The following is a 23683-nucleotide window of genomic DNA, read 5'->3' as shown; positions in this document are numbered from 1 at the left end:
TAACAATATGTGGACTACATGGGCACAACAATATAATAAGGGGGTTGTACTAATAACAATAAGGGGTTACACCAGTAGTATAGGGACCTAACATGCCCCTCTCCTTCAAAAAGTGTTGTCCTCAATGCTTGAGTAGTTCTTGATGCTTCTGTATAGAGTTCTTGTCCTCCCATGTGGAATCTTGAGCGGGTAAGTTCTTCCACTTTATGGATATTCTGAAATTGATCGATTTCATAGTTGTCCGGTTCTTGTTTCTGTGACTGCTCCAGGTTCCAATGTGATTTTTCCTTTCTCGTCAAGCTCTGGCAATATTGTTTGAACTAAGATCTTCTGCAACTTTTGAATGAGTGGCCACACTTCTTTGTCCTTCTTCCATTCATCCCTTGCTTCGTTTATCCACTCTGGTTGGATAATAGAAATAGCACAAAACAATGCTTCCACATCCTCATCCTTTCTTGAGAGTGCATCTGCAACGACATTTTGCTTCCCTTTTTTGTACATGATTTCAAAGTCATAACCCAACATATTTGTGACTCATTTTTGTTGCTCTTCAGAGAATAATCTTTGTTCTAAAAAGTATTTAAGACTATCATGATCCGTTTTTACCTTGAAGTGTCTTCCCATTAGGTAATGTCGCAATTTCTTAAGTGCATGTAGTATTGCCAACATTTCCTTCTCATAAATAGCTTGCTTGAGATGTAGCCGTAAAAATAGCCAATCGCCTACATCAAAACTTCTTTCACTGCGATGTTGATCTGCTTGTTGTTTCATTCGATTCTGCACCAAAGTGGCATTATCCTTTAAAAGTTGGAGAACTTGTTGTTGATGCTCGATGTGATATTTCATTGCTTAAATCTTTTTCTTCTTGATATGTCCTTCTATCTTAAGAGTTTGAGGAGTGATAATTTCTTACAATGCATTACAAGATATGGTCAGATTTATTTCTTGATGCTCGATGTGATGTTTCACTTCTTGAACATTTTGCTTCTTGCAATGTCCTTCTATCTTGATAGTTTTAGGAGTGGTAATTCTTGCCAATGCATTACAAGATATGGTTGGATTCATTTCTTCTTTCTCGATGTGATCTTTCACTTCTTGAACCTTTTTCTTCTTGATATGTCCTTCTATCTTGAGAGTTTGAGGAGTGGTAATTCTTTCTAATGCTTTACAAGATATGGTCGGATTCATTTCTTCTTTCTCTGGGGTTGGTTCCTAGTGTATATCCTCTTCTTTTGATGTTTCTTGATCCTTTTCTTCCTCCTCTTCACAATCTATGTAAAATAATTTCTTTTCAACACACTTATGACCTTTAATGTATTTGTTATCACAATTGTAACAAAGCCCTTTTGCTCTTTTTTCTTCCAATTGTTGTGGTGTCAACCTTGTAGGTTGTTGAAGGCTAGGAGAAACAACACTTCCATCTTTATAGTTGTGAGGGGTAGACTTCCTTGTTGCCATAATTTTGCTTTCCACTTTTCTTACCAACCTGAATGCCTTGTCCAATGAATCAGGTTCCCAAAGATGAACCTCATGTTGAATGTTATCCTTTAAAGTCCCTATGGATACATCAATCCTTTGCTTCTCTGGAATATCATTGTCCCTTATATTCAATTTTTGAAAGTCCTCAATGTGCTTTTCCATTGAACACTTTTTTTTTAGATTTATCAATTGGCTAAAGAAGGTGTTGCTCTTTGTATCCTCATAATGTGCTATCATTTCCTCCGTGAAAATTGACCACGTAACAAGTGGTTTACGAGAACAAAGCCCTTTATACCATAAAAATTGATCCGGTTCTAAATATGAAGATGCAATACGTAACTTTTGTAATAGTTGCACCTCATGTAAATCAAAATATTGCTCCATCTGTAGTATCCAATTTACTGGATCCTTGCCACCAAACTTCCTCATCTCGCATTTTCTTGATTTTAGGATCTCGATCTTGAAACAACTGTAACTCTGTAATTTCAGATCTCCAAGTTCTGAAATTGCATCCTGCAGTAGCCCTCTGCATTCTCTTTCTAACCCACAAGTCTGAGCAATAGTGGATTCTGCAAGGAAGAGTTATGTCAAATCCCCCACGATGACCTAATTATAGACTAGTTCAGTAGAGCGCACTTGTACGAAGTGCCACATGTCACTGTTTCAACCTTAGGATCTGAAAAAAATACACAAGAAACTACAGTCCTTCCTCTTTCTGTAACTTCTTATGAAATTTCAATATGATTCTCAGAGAGAAAGTTATGACGATTTTCCCAAGGTCACTTATTTAGAATGTAATTCGGGAGTCTGCAAAAACTCTAACTTCCTCAGATTGTATCTCCAAAGATATAGCGATAAAAGATCTGAAATTTGGACCCGAGCATCACCAAGATGTCGGTTCAAATGGGTTTTAATTTCAGAGTCTGAACCTTCGCAGAAAAAATATTATAACGAAAATTCCACCATGACCTGTTTGAGATGAAATTATGGAGCTTGCAAAAACCCTAACTTACTCAGATCATATCTCCGACAATATAGCAAGACAAGATCTGAAATTTGGATATACAATTTCGTGTTACTTTGTCTCAAATGGGTTTTTGCTGTAGCTTCTGAAACGTCGCAAAAAAAAAGTTATAGCGAAAATTCAATGATGACCTGTTTGGAGCAGAAAAACCCTAGAATCCAAAGCTCAGACACCAAAAGTTATGAAACCAGCTCACAAAAAGATAGAAAATATAGATCAATGCCTTAGAAATAAGCCTTTTCGAAGGGGCAACCTCCTTTACATTACACAAATGAACAATTCTTAGATGATACAACTGACAAGACCTCCTTTCTATATATAGGAGTCTAAGGGATCATAATATAATTAGAGCCGACATAACAATAATAATGAAAGGGCACAATAATAACAATAGTGGGCTTCTATGGGGCACAATAATAACAATATGGGGACTACATAGGCACGACAATATAATAAGGGGGTTGTACTAATAACAATAAGGGGTTACACTAGTAGTATAGGGACCTAACACTCTTTCGTTCTCTGGTCTTCTTATTTTCCTTATGCACTTCTCTCTTTGTTTTGTTTTGATCGACCCTGCTCTTTGTATGCTCACATACCATGGTTTTTGCTTTGTGAACTTAGTCATCGATCTATGTTGAAAATGCAACAAGGAAATCCTGATTTAATTTTCCCATGAATTAAATTAGGAATAAAATTGTAATTACATATCACAAGACAACTTGTATGAGTTAACTAAGTTAATTTGACTTAGTTGGTTCAATTAATTCGAGTTGAGGGTCTAACTAGAGTAATGTAGAGTGTCTCCTACTTTATAGGAGCCCTGATTGAGTTTATTTTGAGTTGTAATTAATTAATTCAATTTAACTGAGTTAAAGTCAGTTAAATTAGTTCCAACTGATGGAGGAACTAGTAGGACATCAAACAATGGGGTGTTGCCTTCTGTGTTCAACCAATTAATTGATAATTCAACCATAAATAACTCATGCATGTCAAATCGAAGAGTTACCCAGTTGAGATTGGATTTCAAGGGAAATGCACTATCAATTGTATAAATATCTGAATTATACAGATGGTGCATGCAGTCAGAGGAAGAGCCTCAAGGGACTGCGCAATCCAATGGAGGAAAACTCCTGTTAAATAGGGGCCTAATTCCTCATTGAATAGTGCAAGGAAATAGGAGCTTGGCAAGCAATAGAATAGGCTAAGTATTGGCCAGCGTCAGCTTGTGAGGTAGTGAGATAGATTGTACTAGTGCAGAGGTTGCTTATGCTTAAGCAAGCATTGTAAATATTCTTTATTTTTATGATCTAATGCAATATACATATAGGAAGGGGTTTTGAGTAGCGAGCTTTCCCCTTAGATAGATCTCTGAGCATATGTGATTGAATCTTGTCTCATGTTTATGTTGTGATTACTCTATCAATTAATTGTGTCTGTTGATGGGTAGAGTAGATTCAAGTCTATTGTTTTAGTAAATTACAATTAGCAGTTTAAATCTACATAGGAATTTCTACATGGTGTCAGAGCTCTGAAATCACATTAGAACCAGTCCTTGAAGTCCTTATGTACACTCATCATTAAAGAACTAATGAGTTGTTAGGAGGCAGAGTTATGGAGCCCTAGTTCAGGGCAGATCCTGAAGACCTTATATGCAGACTTCTTAATGGAGCTAGAAGGCTGCTAGTGGGCAGAGCAGTGAGCCAATTTTTAGTGACATAAAAATTTGTGATCATTGATATTGGAAGAATGAGGAGCAGAGAGATTTCCCATAGGGAAATCGAGACTCAGAAGGAGTCTAGTTTTAGAGGGAGCATCCCTATGGAAGCTAGTAGTTTAGGATCTGAGGAGATCAAACTCATTATTGCAGTAGTTGTAGCAGCAATGCAAAAGCAACAACAAAGTAGTAGCAACAACAATATGATTAGATCATATTTCACCATGCATGCAACCATACCCTTAGGAGTGAGGTGGGGCGATATAGATCCTTAGTCACATAATTGTAGAAATTTGGGTAGGGTCCCTTGAGGTGTTTTTGTCTCATGGATCATTACCTTGCTACGGGGGCCCATAGTATTTAGTAGCAGGATGATCAATGTCAATCAGATAGTGAGGAGTGCAAAGCAGGACGCTCAATAGAAGAGTCAGCAGTAGCACAATTTTCCCAATAAACAGTGGCAGATTGATTCAATGATTATTTATGTCTATTATTTTGAGTTTCATATGTTGCAGTAGAAGCAACAATAGTGAGAGGTGTTGCATGCAATACATTCCAAAGGTACTCTATCGGGGTAGATGAGAATCCCTTTCTTATTGAGAGGGAGTGTTCAAAATGCAACAAAAAAATCTTGATTTAATTTTCCCTTGAATTAATCTAGGAATAAAATTGTAATTCCACATCACAAGACAACTTGTACAAGTTAACTAAGTTAATTTGACTTAGTTGGTTCAGTTAATTGGAGTTGAGGGTCTAACTAGAGTCATGTAGAGTGTCTCCTACCTTATAGGAACCATGGTTGAGTTTATTTTGAGTTGTAATTAATTAATTCAGTTTAACTGAGTTAAAGTTAGTTAAACTAGTTCCAATTGATGGAGGAACTTGTAGGACGTTAGACAATGGAGTGTTGTTTCATGTGTTCATCCAGTTAAATGATAATTCAGCCATAAATAACACTGTTATGTCATATTTGAGAGTTACCCAATTGAGATTGGAGTTCAAGAGCAGTGTACTATCGGTTGTATAATTATCTTAATTGTATAGATGGTGCATACAGACAAAGGAAGAGCCTAAAGGAACTGCGGAATCCATAGAGGGCCTAATTCCTCATTGAACAACATAAGGAAATAGGAACTTCACAGGCAACAAAATTGGCTAAGTATTGGCCAGAGTCAACATGTGAGGTAATGAGATAGATTGTACTAGTGCAGAGGTTGCTCGGGCTTGAGAAAGCATTGTAAATCTTCTCTATTTTTATGGTCTAATGCAATATACAGTTAGGAAGGGGTTTTGAGAAGCGAGCTTTCCCCTTAGATAAATCTTTGAGCATATGTGATTGAATCTTGTCTCGTGTTTATGTTGTGATTTCTCGATTGATTAATTGTTTTCATTGATGAGTAGAGTAGATTCAAGTCTATTGTTTTAGTAAATTATAGTTCACAGTTTGAATCTACAAAGGAATTTCTACATGGTATCAAAGCTCTGAAATCACATTAGAACAAATCCTTGAAGTCCTTATGTACACTAATCATTGAAGAACTAATGAGTTGTTAGGAGGCAAAGTTATGGAGCCCTAGTTCAGGGCACATCTAAAAGAACCTATGTGTAGACTTCTTAATGGAGCTAGAAGGCTATTACTAGGCAGATTGATGAGCCAATGTTTAGTGACACAAAAAGGAGTTGTGATCATTGATATTGGAAGAATAAGGAGCAGCTATATTTCCCATAGGGAAATCGAGACTCAAAGGGAGTCTAGTTTCAGAGGGAGCATCCCTATGGAAGCTAGTAGTTTAGGATCTGAGGAGATCAAACTCATTATTGCAATAGTTGTAGCAGCGGTGTGGAAGAAGAAATAGGGAAGTAGCAGCAACAGTACGAGTGATCATATTTCACAATGCATGCAACCATACCTCCAGGAGTGAGGTTAGGTGATGTAGATCCTTAGTCTCAGAATTGTGGAAATTTGGGCACGGTCCATTGAGATTTTGTTGTCTCATGGATCATTACCTTGCTATAGGGGCCCACAATATTCAGTAGCAGGATGATCAATGTCAGTAAGATATTGAGGAGTGTAGAGCAGGAGGCTCAGTAGCAAATTCAACAGTAGCATAGTCTTCCCAGTAAAAAGTTGCAGATTGATTCAGTGATTATTTTTGTTTATTATTCTCAGTTGCAAATGTTGCAGTAGTAGTAGAAATAGTGAGAGGTGTTGCATGCAATACATTCCAAAGGTACTAGATCAGGGAAGATGTGAATCCATTTCTTATTGAGAGGGAGTGTTGAAAATGCAACAAGACAATCTTGATTTAATTTTCCCTTGAATTAAATTAGGAATAAAATTTTAATTCCACATCACAAGACAACTTGTATGAGTTAACTAAGTTAATTTGACGTAGTTGGTTTAGTTATTTCTAGTTATGGGTCTAACCAGAGTCATGTAGAGTGCCTCCTACCTTATAGGAGCCTTGGTTGATTTTATTTTGAGTTGTAATTAATTAATTCAGTTTAACTAAGTTAAAGTTAGTTAAACTAGTTCCAACTGATGGAGGAACTAGTAGGATGTCAGACAGTATGGTGTGGCTTCACGTGTTCAACCAGTTAACTGATAATTCAGCCATAAATAACTCATGCATGTCAGATTTGAGATTTACCTAGTTGAGATTGGAGTTCAAGGGTAGTGTACTATCAGTGTTATAATTATCTGAATTGTACAGATGGTGCATGCAGTCAAAGGAAGAGCCTAAAGGAACTGTGCAATCCAATGGAGGAAAATTCCTATTAAATAGAGACCTAATTACTCATTGAACAACACAAGGAAATAGGAACTTGGCAGGCAACAAAATTGGCTAAGTATTGGCTAGAGTCAGCATGTGAGGTAGTGAGATAGATTGTACTAGTGCAAAGGTTTCTCAGGCTTGAGCAAGCATTGTAAATCTTCTCTATTTTTCTGATCTAAAGCAATATACAGATAGGAAGGGGTTTTGAGCAGCAAGTTTCCCCTTAGGTAAATCTATGAGCATATGTGATTGAATCTTGTCTCATGTTTATGTTGTGATTTCTCAAACAATTAATTATTTTCGTTGATGAGTAGAGTAGATTCAAGTCTATTGTTTTAGTAAATTACAATTAACAGTTTGAATCTACATTGGAATTTCTACAATCTACGTCTCTGGTTGACTTTATTATTTATGCTCTACTTCTCTTCAACCAACTCCCTTCCCTTATACCTTGGACATTGTTGGCAGCCCCCATTCACTGTAGCTCTTGTCACATTATCTCTATTCGTCATGTCCCTACTACGTGGCTTCCCCCCAACTTTCTATAGCTCTTGTCTTCCCTCCCCTAGCCCTCTACTTTCTTCTCCTTTTTAACCCCTCCTTTATCCCTCATCAACGTGTTTGTGTCTATAGGGGAGTGACCTACTATCAAGATTGGTCCCATCGGGGCCACACACAGATGCACCACCGCTTGGAGGAAATTGTTGCTCGTTTTCATGAAACCACAATAGGCCCCATCCAAGAGAAACTAATTCATGCTAAGGAGGAATGTACCTCTCACAAGCCCCAACTCTTGGACATGGAGGAACTTGCTAAGATGGAAAATTGGGTACCAAACACTAGGCACACTCGTGAACACTTCAACCAATATATTCACATAGTTGATTTATATTGCCACATGAAGTTCCTCCTTGGCAGAACCTTATTGGACTTGCACAAGCATTGGGTAGATGTCCTTCATTCACTTGATCATATGCATTTTCATATGAAGGAATTGGACTCACAGATGGAGTGCATTGAACAACACCTAGGTATCCCAACCTCAGTTGGAGACATTCTAGGTGAAAACAATTACCCCATCCAGGTTACAACCATAGAGTCTAATCCTTCTGCTTAGTTATGCCATGCTTCTGCTTTATTGATTTGTTGTTCCTATTGTCCACTTTAAAGGCCATTTAGGCTATCTTTTGAGTTTTTGTATGTCAAATGGACTATCTCAATACTCTATTTTTCATTTTCCTCCCTACAGATTTTTTTTTTTTCAACAAAGAAAAAACCAACAAGTTTTGTATTAATAATAGATATTTACATATGTCAAGTAGATCTAATTTCCACATATAATCAATGTTGTTCTTGTTAAGCACACACATGGCAGAAAATGTATGAAAGATAAAAAATGAGCGTACATTTTTTATTAACAAATGATATACATTTATAGTACATGGTTTTATTGTTGGGTTCCACATCCCAAGGTCTCTTGGACTCCTTTAGTCTATTCAGCTTCCACACTAACCCTTAGAGGATTAGGTGTCCAACATTCCCCCCTTTAATCCGAAGGGTTATGTATGAGTCCAAGAAGAGAGTTGTAATACAAAATGTGCAAAACATGCATGGTAACACTAGGCTGAGTGTGCTCTCTAAAATGTTGGTATAAAGGGCGGTGGTTTAAGGATGACCACCAACACTGGAATGTGTTAGTGTCAGTGTCTTCACACGACCATCAGTGATCAAAATTCACTCTTTTGCATTCATATTAGGAGTCCCATTATCAATGAGTTGCATTCCATTAGGTCATGGATCAACTGATGGTAGGCACATTTCAGTTTTTCCCCTCATGACACATATCTGCTGACCACTTTCCATGTGTGATTCAGTCGATGGTTCAGGTTCAGGTTCATTTTTAGTTTATTTCATCAAATAGGTCTTAGGTCTTAGGGTTTCAGTTTCAGTAGGTATTAGGGCTTCACCATGTCAAATTTTCAGTAACCATTGACTAATAAGGGTCAGCAGACATATGAGGATGACAATAATCATTAGGAAAGCTTTAAAATCATAATTTGTAAATTTAATAAGTTTTTCACCTCAAACCCTGTTTGAGGTGAAAACAGAGCTTTGTTTTTTTTGTTTGTAATTTCATGTAATTTCATCATTTCTCATATGTAATTAATAAGTCTCATGCCGCTCCTAGTCGCCTTCTGATATTTCCAAATGCATGCCACTGCAAAAGCAAAAGATCATCAAATATTAGTTCACCTATTTTAAGCAAAAAGTCAAGCATCGAAAAAAACAGAGTATTTAAGAAAGCCAAAAGACATTATAAAGTGGGTTTTGGAGAGTGAAAAATCAAAAGTGCCCAAACCATATAAAGGTCATTTCTTTCTCAAGTCAATTCATTGTTAAAGTTGAATTTCATGAGAAAAATCGCGATTTTAAGGGGTTATTGAGCAAAAGGAGGAAATTGTTGTGTTCTTGGAGGAAACTGCCCGGTGCTACACACAGGAGCTGCGCTACGCACCTGGGCTTTTTCTCCTTTATTTTTATGAACCGGCGCTACGCTTTTGACTGGGAGACTTTTTGGAGAAATGGTTTGCATATTCAGATTCAGCATGATGAGAACATCAATCACTGAATATTTCAGCATTTTTGGAGTAAATCTTGGTCACTTAAAGGTCAAAAAACCATCAAAAAGTGCCCTCTCTGTCTCTTTTTGGACACACAAGAAGCAGCCTTGGGAGATTCCACTTTTGAGGGGGCAAATGACCTCCAAATAAACAAATTGAAGATGTTCCAGAAACTAGACAGGAAGACCTTTCCAATGAGCTATCTTGGGCTCAATTTGGCTAAGGGAAAGACCTCCAAAATCAGCTGAGAAGTGGTGCTACGCACAGGATAGGTGGTACTATGTATAGAACCAGTTTGCTCAAAAATCCAAATTTCGCCTAGTTTTCCTACAAGTTGACTTTTTCTTTCATCTTGGATGAATTTACGATTGTAAATGATGCTATGCTATGTAAATGTAAGTGTAAAATGACCTTAGAGGGTAGATTCATCATTTTGAAGTGGTTTGGGGGTCAATGAATCAGTTTCCATGGTTTTAGAGGCAAGTTGTTCCATTGCCTATATTCCTATTCCTAGTTTAGAAATGGTTGAAACAACCCCTTATCTCTTGGATTCGACCCCCGATGGCTAGCATAGGTGGTTTTCATGTCTATATTATGTATTTTCTTCCTCATTTGTAAAGGTTGGACTCTTGTGGATGTTTTGAGCTACATTGTACATCTCTACAGCAGTTTGGTAAGGAAATAAACCAAGATTTGCAACTATTTTTATGGGATTCTTGTGGTAATGTGTTTTTGCATTGTTTCTCCTTCTGTCATTAGTTTTTCTCATGTGTTATATGTGACAAAATCTATTTCATTCTTCTTAACTAAATGAAATCAAGCTAGATAGGTGGAATACATTGGTAACATTGCTCTGCCTTGGGAATACATTTAGTTTTTTATGTTTTCAGCTGTCTGAAGAGGACTCATGATCCTTGCATGCCCTCCTTAGCTTCTCACCAGTATTAGACCTACCATATCACTCAATTCCAAGTGCCAAAACACCTACCTACATTTTCCCACAGAACACCCTGCAATTATGACTTGGTTTCCCAGACCCAAAGTTGCCTGCTCCATTTGATCCAGCAACAAAATCATCAAAATCAACCAAAAACCCTAGAGCTACTATACCTAGCCTAAAATCCATATTCAATTCAGTCATCTCAAGTGAGATTGACAAGGAGAGAGCCCTCTCCCGACCTGGTAGGGCTAGCTACCAGGTTAAGCTTGGTTTGTGGTTATCCTAGGATTTCCTTCCTTCAACCTAAGGTCAATCTAGGCTCTAACATAGTGGCGACCATACTGGGGAAGAAAGACAAATCACCCCAGTACAATTGAGAAGTTCTAAACTTTTGGATGATAAAGTTTAGAATTCAGTAGGCTGAAAAGTGGAAAGTTGTAAAGCAATATCAAACTCTTGAGAACTTTGAACACACTGGCTTCAAGAAGATACACCAAGTCCAATCCTGATCCCGATCCTCCTCTCGTATTTGAAAATCCTAATCTTATCCCTCGGATACTCAGACAAGAAAGTGTATCAAGTCCTAGACCGGTTTTCAAATCTCATTCATGCCCGGTAGAGTGGTTGTTCCTTGAAGATCTTCCTTTTGACGAATACTTTGGTCTCTCCCTATTTAGAACCACATCTGATAGTGAATTACTGGATATAGTTGCAGACCCAGAATTCACCAGAGAGCTTGAAATCCAACGAGCCAACTTGATAAGTAACTGAAATCTTCAAAACTATCCTCAGTCATCCATCATCGTTGATCGAATTCCTGAGATCTCTGATTCGGATTCAACATCTTTTGCCTCATCCTCAATTCCCCATATTTCAGTAAGTCATTCGACATCTCCGTTTATACCTTCCCTCCCTCATCAGCTTATCATTACCCCTCAAATTCCCATTACTTCTGCTACATCAATAGCTCTTGTTGTCATAAATCCTCCTCTTTCTCCAAGACCAATTTCAAATCCGCCTCGAGTCATGGCTGCCAGATATGCACCTCTCATTTTGCCTCAGAATTTGGATGATATGCCCGCTAATTACCAAAGTAAAATACCTATGTTCGATGCCACTCAAAGTATCACAGCGCAACATCATGTTGATAGGATGAACGACTTCTTTGATCTTCATGAGGTAGATGCCGAAAATGTGTCCATGAGGTTATTTGTGTAGAGTTTTGGAGGCGAGGCCTGAAAGTGGTTTAGAGCATTACCAGTGGGATTTATCAATACTTTGCCAATTCTTCATAGACAATTCCTGGATAGATGGGAGGTAAAGAAAAATCCTCTCCAAATTCTATCTGAGTATGAAAACATAAAAAGGAATGTAGGTGAAAGTGTCCAAGATTACTGCGTAAGGTTCACTACAGTTTACAATGCTATTCTAGCTGACATTAAGCCACCGATGGGGTTAGCATTGACCAAATTTCCTGATGACTTCGATGCCGATATGGAATATCAGTTGAGAGAAAGATATGTAGAAGAACGCAGTGAGTGTAGAGGCAAATCTGCTGGCCAAAAGAGCAAGGATGAAAACTGAAAAGAAGGTGACTATAAAGGAAGAAGCATCTTCCTCAGATGTTAAGGCAGATCATATACTCCGAAAAATTGAGAAGATGTTCGATCGGTTAACAATTGCAGACAAGCTTGAAACCACAATCAGAAATCCAAACTTCAGAGGACAGCAACAACCTCAGTTCAGGATTAAACAAAGGGAGCAGAAGGCACAAGATCAGTCATCACAACAACAAGTCAAAACTCCTTTGCAGCAAAACTATGTACATGGAATGGAGAGTGAAGATGATGATGATCTGGTAGTGGAGGAAAATCATTTCTTTACTGTTGATGGTTTACCTATCTATCTCACGGAAGATGAAGAATATTCAGAGATCCCTAATGTGCAAAAGGATGAAGATTATATATTGGCAAATGAAGCAGTTTTGGAGGATGAGTCAGATGATTATCAACATGGATATATGAATGCATTGACAGCACAACAGAAACAATATTCATTGAGAAGCAGAGATGTACCAGTTAGCCCGGTTCAAAAGAGAAAGGAAGCACAACCTAAGAATGACTCCTCGAACATTCAGAAGAAAGGGAAGGAGCCTGCTGATCCAACTTCCAGCAAAGTATCATTTGCAAATGAGAAGACCAATCAGCAAAGTGTAGCAAAGGAAAAGGTCGAAAAGAAGGACCCTCCAGTCAAAGAGGTAGATAAAGTTTCAGCTTTTAGTTTAGAAAATGAGATTGCTAAATTAAAAGTTTCAATTCCTTTGACTGAATTGATGAAGAACAACAGTTATAAACACCAAGTGTCCAAAATTTTGAACATAGATCCTTTATCTCATATGGCCAATGTAGAAGATGGATCACCCTGAGCTCATCTTTGTCCCTGCTTTAGAAGGCCAGTCTGAGGATAGTGAAGTTCCTCCATTCTATATAAGCCTTAGATTGCACGAGTATGTCCTCCACAATGCCATGTTTGATTCCGGAGCTTCCCATAATCTGATGCCAAAAGCCATTATGGAGAAACTGGGCCTTGACATTACTCGAAAGTATCATGACCTATATTCTTTTGATTCCAATAGAGTTTGTTGTATTGGTCTTATCAAAGACTTGGTGGTGTCTTTAGACCAAATTCCAGCAAAGAATGTTCTCATGGATGTGGTTGTTGCAGACATTTCGCCACGGTTTGGTATGCTTTTGTCCAGATCATGGGGTGCAAAGCTGAAAGTAACTTTACAACTAGATTTCTTCCATGCTACCATTCTTGTGTTTGGTCAATTGAGAAAATTGTATAGGGAGAAGAAAATGAAGTACATGATCACAAGCAAGGAGAAACCACTTAATCATCCAATTAATGTTGTACATACAGATTTAGAGTCATTTGTATTATATTCCGATAGTGGTTTGAATGATATTGATAGTCAGTTAGTTGAAGTAGAAGATGTGCCAGAGATTTCAGAAAATTTCAGAGCAGTCCTTGATCAAGAAAGACAAAAGATTGCAAGTACCTATGAGCAGTCCACATTTTTTTAGCAGCATAAAGGTAATGAACAACACAAATTGAAGAGATCAATCAAAGTAAGAAAGAGTATGAAACAAAATTTTAGAACTTAGAAGAAGAAGCAGGCCTATGGAGCATGGATTTTGACCGAGCTGTGGGTAATGATGGTGTCAGCATAGGGATTTGGATTCCCAGCCCTGTTTTCCAGCCAAATAAAGTCCCTAGTAATGTTAGAATTTGTTCATATAAATTTGCCTTTGACTATTCTAACAATGAAGCCAAATATGAAGCGTTGATTGCAGGTTTGAAAATCCTTAAAAAGTTGAATGCAAAAAGGATATCAGTCTATGGAGATCCAGAGCTGGTAATCAAGCAAGTTAAGGGTGAATATCAAGCCAAACATCCTCGGATGAGGGCCTACCGTAATGCAGTTTTAGATATCTTAAGGATGTTTCCAGATTATACTTTGACATGCGTACCTCCTGCACAAAATTTAATTGCAGATTCACTTGCTACTGCTGCGAGTAATTTGAATATCCTGATGAATTCCAACAACAAATTTGAGATCCATGTCAAGCACCGCCCAGCTGTTCCCGACAATCTAAGGTATTGGTAGGTGTTTTGGAATGAAAAGGAGATCAATAATTTTTTGCAGAATGAAGGAAACTACAAGGATGGTTCCATAGATTGTGATTATGATGATGATGAACTGGAAATTGAGGTGAATCAGATGGAAATATTGCAGCTGAAAGACAATGTCATTCCTAAAGGTCTCATACCGTTAGAATAACTCTTTGATCAAGATGATGTGGCTAGGAAGCCAAGCTTGGTGCCAATAGACAAAGGTGTCGAGGATGTGAATCTTGGAACAGCCGAGAAGCCCAAGTCTGTGAAATTGTCAAAGACATTGTCTCCTGAGGTAAAGTCTAAATATGTTAGATTGTTATCTGAATTTGTTGATGTGTTTTCTTGGGATTATTCAGATCTAAAGGTGTATAACAAAGATATAATTCAGCACACTATTCCCATCAAGCCAAATCAGAAGCCGTTCCGATAGAAGCTGAGAAGAATCAATCCCAAGTTGCTGTCGTCCATTGAAAAAGAGGTAAATAGATTATACAAGGCTGGTATAATTGTCCCAATCAAATTTTCTGATTGGATTTCTAATCTTGTTCCTGTGAGAAAGAAGACCGGAGAGATCATATTGTGTATCAATTTCCAGAATCTGAATAAAGTGTCATTGAAGGACAATTACCCACTGCTAAAGATGGATCATATCCTCCAGAGAGTGGTTGGAGCATCGCGCATGTCACTGCTTGATGGATATTCCAGGTATAATCAAATTTTAGTGCATGAAGATGACAGAGATAAGACTGCATTCACCACCCCTTGGGGAACATTTCATTATGCTAAAATGCCATTTGGTTTGAAAAATGCTGGAGCCACATTTCAACATGCAATGGACATCGCTTTTGCCAATGAAAAGGATGTATTTTTGGTTGTGTATTTAGATGATTTGACAATGTTTTCAAATTCAGATGATGAACATCTTCACCATTTGAGGATTGTGTTTCAGTGATGTAGGAAATTGGGGATATTGCTCAATCCGAAGAAAAGCCTTTTTGCTATGGATGAGGGGAAGTTGCTTGGCCATATTATCTCAAAGGAAGGCATCCGCATTGATCCTTCAAGGGTAGAAGCAATTCAGCAGATAGATTTTCCCCGGAATAAGAAGGAGATACAAGCATTTAACGGTAAGATGAATTTCCTACGAAGATTTGTACCCAATCTAACTGAGCATTTGAGAGAAATTATTAATATGTTAAAGAAGGACAACGTGGTAAAATGGACGGAGGATGCTATGAAATCATTTAATTTGGTAAAGTATGCTTTATCTACAGCCCCAATTTTGATTAGTCCCGATTATACACAATATTTCATTTTATTCTCCTTTGCATCTGACCATACCATGGCAACGGTTTTAATGCAAAAGAGAGATCAGCTAGAAAAGCCCATTGCATTCTTCAACATAACTATTAGAGATGCAGCTTTGAGGTACAATATAATTGAGAAGTAGACTCTTGCGCTTGTCAAAGCTTTGAAGGATTTTTGAGTGTATATTCTGCACTCTTACATCATAGCATATGTTCATAACGCAACAGTTAAGGATGTGCTGGTACAAACCGATCCAGAAGGAAGGCGAGGAAAATGGATTGCAGCAGTGTTAGAATACAATCTGGAGATCAAGCCTACAAAGCTGATCAAAGTACAAGGCCTAGCGAGGTTGATGGTGGAATCAAATTTGCATGCATTAGATATAAATCTTATTGCAACCATGTCTGAAGATGAAGAAGAAAGCTCCCTGATTCAAGTGTTTAAAATGTTCCTTCAGTCACCATGGTATTCAAATATTGTGTATGTACTTCAGCACCTCTCATCACCTCCAGAAATGTCAAAAAACAAAGGTAGAACTCTTAAGCTTAAAGCTGCTAAATTCTACATATTGAATAATGCCCTTTATTGGAAGGATCCAGGAGGTGTTTTGCTGAATTGTTTAATTGAAGATGAAGCCCAACAGGTGATGAGTGACTTTCACAAGGGTGATTTTGGTGGTCATTTGTTCTGGAAGACAACAACAAACAAAATCTTGAGAGCAGGTTATTACTAGCCAACCCTATTTTCAGATGTCTATAAAACAGTCATGAGCTGTCATGAATGTTAGGTCTTTCAGGGGAAAAGAAAGTTGCTGCCTCTTCCTCTAAAACCGGTTGAAGTCAATGCACCATTTCAGTAGTGGGGACTCGATTTTATCAGGGAGATCCATCCAACATCATTAGCTCAGCACAAGTGGATCCTAACAGCGACCGACTATTTTACCAAGTGGATTGAAGCAATCCCAACCAGACAGGTAACAGACATGGTAATCATTCAATTTTTGGAATCAAATATTTTATCTCGTTTTGGTTGTCCTAGTAAAATCATCACAGATAACATAGCTGCATTCAAATCTAAGAAGATGGTCGATTTTTGCAGCAAGTATAAGATTAAATTAGGTCACTCCACAACATATTACCCGCAAGGTAATGGTTTGGCAGAATCATCCAATAAGTCATTGGTGAACATCATCAAGAAGCTGCTGGAAACAAACAAGAAAGGCTGGCATAAGAAGGTAGTTAATGCTTTGTGGGCAGACAGGGTGAGCCAAAATAAGTCTATAGGTATGTCTCCATTTGAAATAGTATATGGCATTGACATAGTCTTTCCGACATCTCTAGCAGTCCCAGTTGTGAAACTTTTACAGGAGGCTGGTAGTGAGGAAGATGATTTTCAGCGAAGAATCAATCAGATGATCCATTTATACTTTCAAATTGCAGGAGAAGATAAAAAATATCTATGATTGGAAAACTAAATCAGATAACTTCCAGCTTGAAGATGTGGTGTTACGGTGGGATGATAGGAATGAAGATAAAGGCAAGCATGGCAAGTTCGAAAACTTATGGAAGGGACCTTATAAGATTGCTACATACAAAGGACAAAATGCATTCTTGCTCAAAGAGATGGATGGACAAGATTGTCCAGGAGGACCAGTCAACGACAGGCTCCTAAAGCACTACTTCTTCTAAGGTGATTTCTGAAATCATGAAGTTATCATTGTATATATCGTTTTCCTTTCATTGCAAGTGTTCAAAAGTTACAATTCATTTCAGCTTGGGGCCCAAGGTGAAGGCTATAAAGTTGAGTGATTTGTATCAGTTTTTGAGTCTTGAGTCAGTTCGAGTCCTGAGTCCATTTTCTTAGTGTCAGTTTCAGTTCTTGAAGTATATTGACTCCATTGCCCAATGGAAGAGGCACTAGTCTACTTATTCCAGAGATCTATGGTTCTTGGCACCTCCAAGGAGCTACCATCCCCATTGGAGCCAATGTTAGTGTCAGTGTCTTCACACTGCCATCAATGATCAAATTCACTCTTTTGCATTCATATTAGGAGCCCCATTCTCAATGAGTTGCATTCCATTAGGTTATGGATCAACTGATGGTAGGCACATTTCAGTTTTTTCCCTCATGACACATATCTGCTGACCATTTTCCATGTGTGATTCAATCAATGGTTCAGGTTCAGGTTCATTTTTAGTTTATTTCATCAAATAGGTCTTAGGTCTTAGGGTTTCAGTTTCAGTAGGTATTAGGGCTCCACCATGTCAAATTTTCAATAACCATTGACCAATAAGGGTCAGCAGACATATGAGGATGACAATAATCATTAGGAAAGCTTTAAAATCATAATTTGTAAATTTAATACGTTTTTCACCTCAAAACCAGTTTGAGGTGAAAACAGAGCATTGTTTTTTTTATTTGTAATTTCATGTAATTTCATCATTTCTCATATGTAATTAATAAGTCTCGCACTGCTCCTGGTCACCTGTTAATATTTCCAAATACATGCTGTTAGCTTTTCTGTGCAAAAGCATCAAAAATGGATTCAAACACTCTGAAAGGCTGCAAACACACTTATAATCATGCCAAAGGAACCATTGATGCTGTCGAAATCTTCAAATTTTGGCCAAAAGTCTTCCACCGATCAAAAAATTGCAAGAGGAAAGCCCTTTGGAGGGCAAAATTACACTATTGGGAGGCGAAAATGCCCCCAAAACCATGTAAAAATCAAATTACAGGCTTAAGGATCCGCATTAATCTCAGCCGTTGGATCTGGCCGATCAACGGTCAAGATCGTGTCGGCATATCGCAATCGGAGGAGGCAGCGGCAGCGGCATGAGACATCGCCGATATCGCATCGGCGTATCGCAATGGACGACTTACAAAAGTGTTGGGCTTTATTATTCGCCGATGAGCAATCACCGATATCGCATCGACGCTTTCAAAGAGGGCAGGGCCTTTCGCGCATACATATATTTCCGACCCGATGGGCCGGACCTGATGGCCATACAACGCTCCATTTTATATTATTTCGGGTCCGCAGCAATATCGCTATCGGCGATTTCATAGGGGCAGTGGCAATGGAGATCAGCGATTAAGCGAGGACCATTGATCGCGTGCACGGATCAACGGCTCACACTGCATCGGCTTTTTGCTATCGGCAAAACCAAAGGGACAGGGCCTTCACATGATATGCTTCCGACCCAATAAGCCGGATCCGATGGCGTTATAAGTTGTTTTTGATAAAATATCGGGTCCGCAGCGATTGGGGCACAAGACTTCGCCGATGAGTGATCGCCGATGGGCCGGACTCGATGGCGGTATTAATCCTTTTTGATAGATTATCGGGTCCGCGGCGATCACCGATATCGCATCGGCACTTTCAAAGGGGCGGGGCTTTAACATAAGTTATGTTGCGATCCGATGGGCCGGACCCGATATATGTGCAACGCTCCATTTTATAATATTTCAAATCTGCGCTCGTCGCTTTTTCATTGTTTTTTATGTATTTTCTTTGTATAAAGAAAATACAAAGGAGGCCTTGGGCAGGTGCCGATGGCGATGAAGTTCGGACCCGATGGGGTTTAGAAAAAAAAAATATATATGATTCAAATCCGCCAAAGCCGTTTTTCATGATTTTGCAGCAGTTTTATGTGTATTTTCAAATATAAAGAAACAAAGGATCGACCCGTTTAAATATGTATTGTGACCCGAAAGGCGGACCCGATAGATGATTGAACCATGCCCGAACCTTTTAAAGTCAAAATTGAAGCAATGATGGGCGGGAATGAACAGTTTGGGCAGCGTTTCACTGTTTTAAAACAACACAGTCATAATGGAGCCATTTTTAATGTTCAGCTGCTGCAATTAATCTACAGTATGGCCGAGGAGGAAGCAAGACACTGCTTATCTGATCAGAGCATTCAATGGTTATGGTTCCTTTTCTATTTCACGCCACCTGCTCAAAGGAGGACTGCAGAGCAACAGAGAGGTCAAATCCATTTACAGCACAGCCAGATTTGTATCAGCAGCCCCATTTCTGAATGTAAATGCGGTTGGTGACCATTTATGGGCTCCTCCATGCATGGGTAGCAGAGATATTTTGTAATGTAACACCATATATACCCAGAACAGAGATGTAATTGTTTGATGAGTGTTAGATGAAGAGAACCCTATTGTAAGGTTAAACTTCTGGAGACTGTAACTACTTTGTAACCTGCAGCGTTTGGTCTTCATTTCCAGCTAATACAAGCTTCTTTTATTGTTTATTGCTCACTTTCCACTTCTCTTTCTTGTTCCAGGCTGTGCCTGTTTGCATTGATTCATGTTCTGTTAATGTTTAGCATTAGAGGGGCTGTCATCCCACCTCTGTGTTAGGATTTAGCATGTATCATTGAACATGTATGCAGGTTTCTGTTGTTTAATGCATAGAGAGCTGTCATCCTGTCTGTGTATTAGAAACTAGATTTACAGACCTTTTAACTGGTTACAGCCGGCCATCACAGGGTCCTGTGCATCCGTTGGTGTGGTCAGTCTTCTCCATTATCACCTTATCCTCAAACTGTGAGTAATAGGTGGTTAAAAGCCTTGTAGTCTGGGGGTGTTCACCCATGTCTGGGGTCAATCATAGTAGAAGTGGTTATCTGGCTTGAATATGCAGCATTTGTTCCATTCATCCACCATTTATCCAACTATATTTTGTTGAATTTGTAATGTTCCCGAGCATCACCGATATGCAACCTAGGTGAGTTTCTTGGGGTGATAACATTAAATGGCACCATTGTCAGGGATGATAGCATTGAAGCTCAGCTTCCTTGGGAGACGACACAGCTTCAAGCTTTGATGACAGACAAGGTTTGAACACAGATTTTGGTTGTAATCATCTGTCTGGCGACTCCACTGGAGGAAGGCCATCCTTTGGCGACTCCACATTGAAGTTCTGGCGCAGTTCATGAAGCATGCTCAGAGAAATCTTCAGAAATCACTAGCTGGCCAGTGCCTGATCCTGAGAAGATTGTTAATCGAAGAAAACTTTGCAGACGGGAGCATCAGGATCAGGTAAGCCTTAAAGAATTTTATGTGTCTCTGTTAGTGAAGTTCACCTTCGGAGATTCATACAGCTCCCATTTATTCATTTCCCTTTCGGATCTCTATCCATAAAAGCATCCATGTTGTCTATCGTATTCCTATGTTTCTGCTATTCCATTCATTGATTCATTCTACTCAGTTCACCAGTATCTTTTTACCTTACCTCAGTCATGGCAAGCCAGCAAGTTCTTACAAAGATAGAAAGAATAGTTGCTGCTAGGTATGGGCCCTTATTTTTGCCTACCCCTTTGAATGCCATGCCTGTAGGAGATTATATGGAATATATGCCTAATTTTACTGGTGCAGAAGGAGTATCAGCTGAAGAGCACCTCGAATCTTTCTATTGTTATGCTGATAACCTAGATATCAATGAAGAGGATGTATGGATGAGGGTTTTTGTCCAAAGCCTAGATGGGGAGGCTAGAAAATGGTTTAGAGAATTACCCCCTAGGTCTATTGTAGATATTGGAGCCCTAGATGATGTATTTTTAAAGCACTGGGGAAATAATAAAGATCTGCTCTTCTATCATGATGAATTTGGGAACTTGCAGAGAGAAGATGGTGAGCTGCTGTCTGATTTCAATATCAGATTCAATCAAATGTATAACAGAATACCAGCTGAAATAAAACCTACCCCTTCTTCTGCCATGCTCACATATGCCAATGCCTTCGATTCTCAGTTCTGCCTGTTGTTAAGAGAAAGGAGATGTGCTTCTCTAGCTGATATGCAAGATGCAGCTTTTGAAGTTGAATCGAACATTCTAGCTGCAGAGAGACTTGAAGATGATGCCGAGTGCAGAAGTCAGGGAGGTGAATCCTCATCATCCTCAGAGCCTGAGATTGATAAATTAGCTAGGATGATCGAGCTTTTGACCTCTGAAGTTTCCAAATTAAAGGCTGAGCAGTATTCTAAGGAAGTAGGAGCTCCTTGTTCCATTTCTCTTCCAGCTCCAAATCTATATAAAGGAGCACAGGAGCAATTGCAGATTTTGCAGAGAAACAGGGATGCAAACGAGGATCAAAGGGTGAAGACCCTTTGTCAGAATATAGTCATGAAAGAAGATCTGTTTGAAGAAGAGGAGGAGGTCCATGGTTTGGGAGGTGCTCCTTTCCTAACCAGAGCTGCATATGAAGAAGCAATAGCTAGAGGAACTGCTCGTGAGCTTGTTGTAGCTGCAGAACAACAAGTTGATCAGCAGCAGTAGATGGCAGCAGATCCCTTCATCCTCAAAGAATCTGAGCCCGAAGCCAACTTAGCTTCCCATGACTATGTAGATCTGCCAATTTACAGCCTGCTGTGGTCCCCAGCCCAGTAATCAAGAAGGGAGAAGAATTTCCCCCATCATCTTTTGTTTCCTTGTCTGCTCAAAAGGAAAGCCCTCATTGCTGCCCCTTGAACACTGAGGCAGAACATAATTCAGTGCTCAAGGCTGAGACTGATCACCTCAGTTTTGATGTTTTAATACCTGCTCAGTGGGTCCCCACATAGACTGAAGAGGCAGCTTATCAGTTAACAGAGGAGGAAGATGCACAGTTTTGGGATTCCTCCTTGGATGAGGATTGTTCTATGAAAGATGCTGGAGCAGATGATGTCTTTGTGTCCCCTGCACAAGAACACTGTGGTTCACCATTCATATTAGTTGTGCAGACCAAAGATAACACATACAAGTATACACCAGAAACGAGTATTCAGCTGGTATACAGAGGCTCCCATGAAGAACATCCAAGGAGGAAAATACACAGAAAGGGAGTGAAATTTGATCCCTACCTACCTGTCAAGCTCAAATGTCCTAAACTCTTTGAGGTAGAGGATCAAATCAATCCAATCCTGTTGATCTATGATGAATCGGGCTGAGAGCAGGAGAAACAGTTTGGTTGCCCTGCAAATGGGCAAATTTTGAAGGTTAAGTTTTCAGGCTTTTATCTTTGTAATTAAGTTCTTTTATAGTTTTATGTTGTAGGCTTAGTTAACTCCATGCCCAATGGACACTAGGCAAGTGTTTTTATAGCTGTTTTTGTATGAAGGCATTGGTCTACAGGTTCTTGAGACCTCACAGGGAGGATCTCATCCCCAGAAGGAGCCAGTGTTAGCTTTGCTGTGCAAAAGCATCAAAAATGGATTCAAACACTCTCAAAGGCTGCAACACACTTATAATCATGCCAAAGGAACCATTGATGCTGTCGAAATCCTCAAATTTTGGCCAAAAGTCTTCCACCGATCAAAAAATTGCAAGAGGAAAGCCCTTTGGAGGGCAGAAATACACTATCGGGAGGCGAAAATGCCCCAAAAACCATGTAAAAATCAAATTACAGGCTTAAGGATCCGCATTAATCTCAGCCATTGGATCTGGCCGATCAACGGTCAAGATCGTGTCGGCATATCGCAAGTCGGAGGAGGCAGCGGAAGCGACATGAGACATCGCCGATATCGCATCGGCGTATCGCAATGGAGGACTTACAAAAGTGTTGGGCTTTATTATTCGCCGATGAGCGATCGCCGATATCGCATCGGTGCTTTCAAAGAGGGCAGGGCCTTTCGCGCATACATATATTTCCGACCCGATGGGCCGGACCCGATGGCCATACAACGCTCCATTTTATATTATTTCGGGTCCGTAGCAATATCGCTATCGGCAATTTCATAGGGGCAGTGGCAATGGAGATCAGCGATTAAGCGAGGACCGTTGATCGCGTGCACGGATCAACCACTCATGCTGCATCGGCTTTTCGCTATTTGCAAAACCAAAGGGACAGGGCCTTCACATGATATGCTTCCGACCCGATAAGTCGGACCCGATGGCGTTATAATTTGTTTTTGATAAAATATCGGGTCTGCAGCGATTGGGGCACAAGACTTCGCCGATGAGTGATCGCCAATGAGCCGGACCCGACAGCGGTATTAATCCTTTTTGATAGATTATCGGGTCCGTGGCGATCGCCGATATCGCATCGGCGCTTTCAAAGTAAGTTATGTTGCGATCCGATGGGCCGGACCCGATATATGTGCAACGCTCCATTTTATAATATTTCAAATCCGCGCCCGTCGCT

The sequence above is a fragment of the Pinus tabuliformis genome, chromosome 1_1, assembly GCF_031772625.1.
Source record: "Pinus tabuliformis cultivar Carrire ecotype Pingquan chromosome 1_1, CPIR1, whole genome shotgun sequence".
Lineage (NCBI taxonomy): Eukaryota > Viridiplantae > Streptophyta > Pinopsida > Pinales > Pinaceae > Pinus > Pinus tabuliformis.
The sequence above is the reverse complement of the archived record's forward strand: the minus strand, read 5'-3'. Positions refer to the sequence as shown.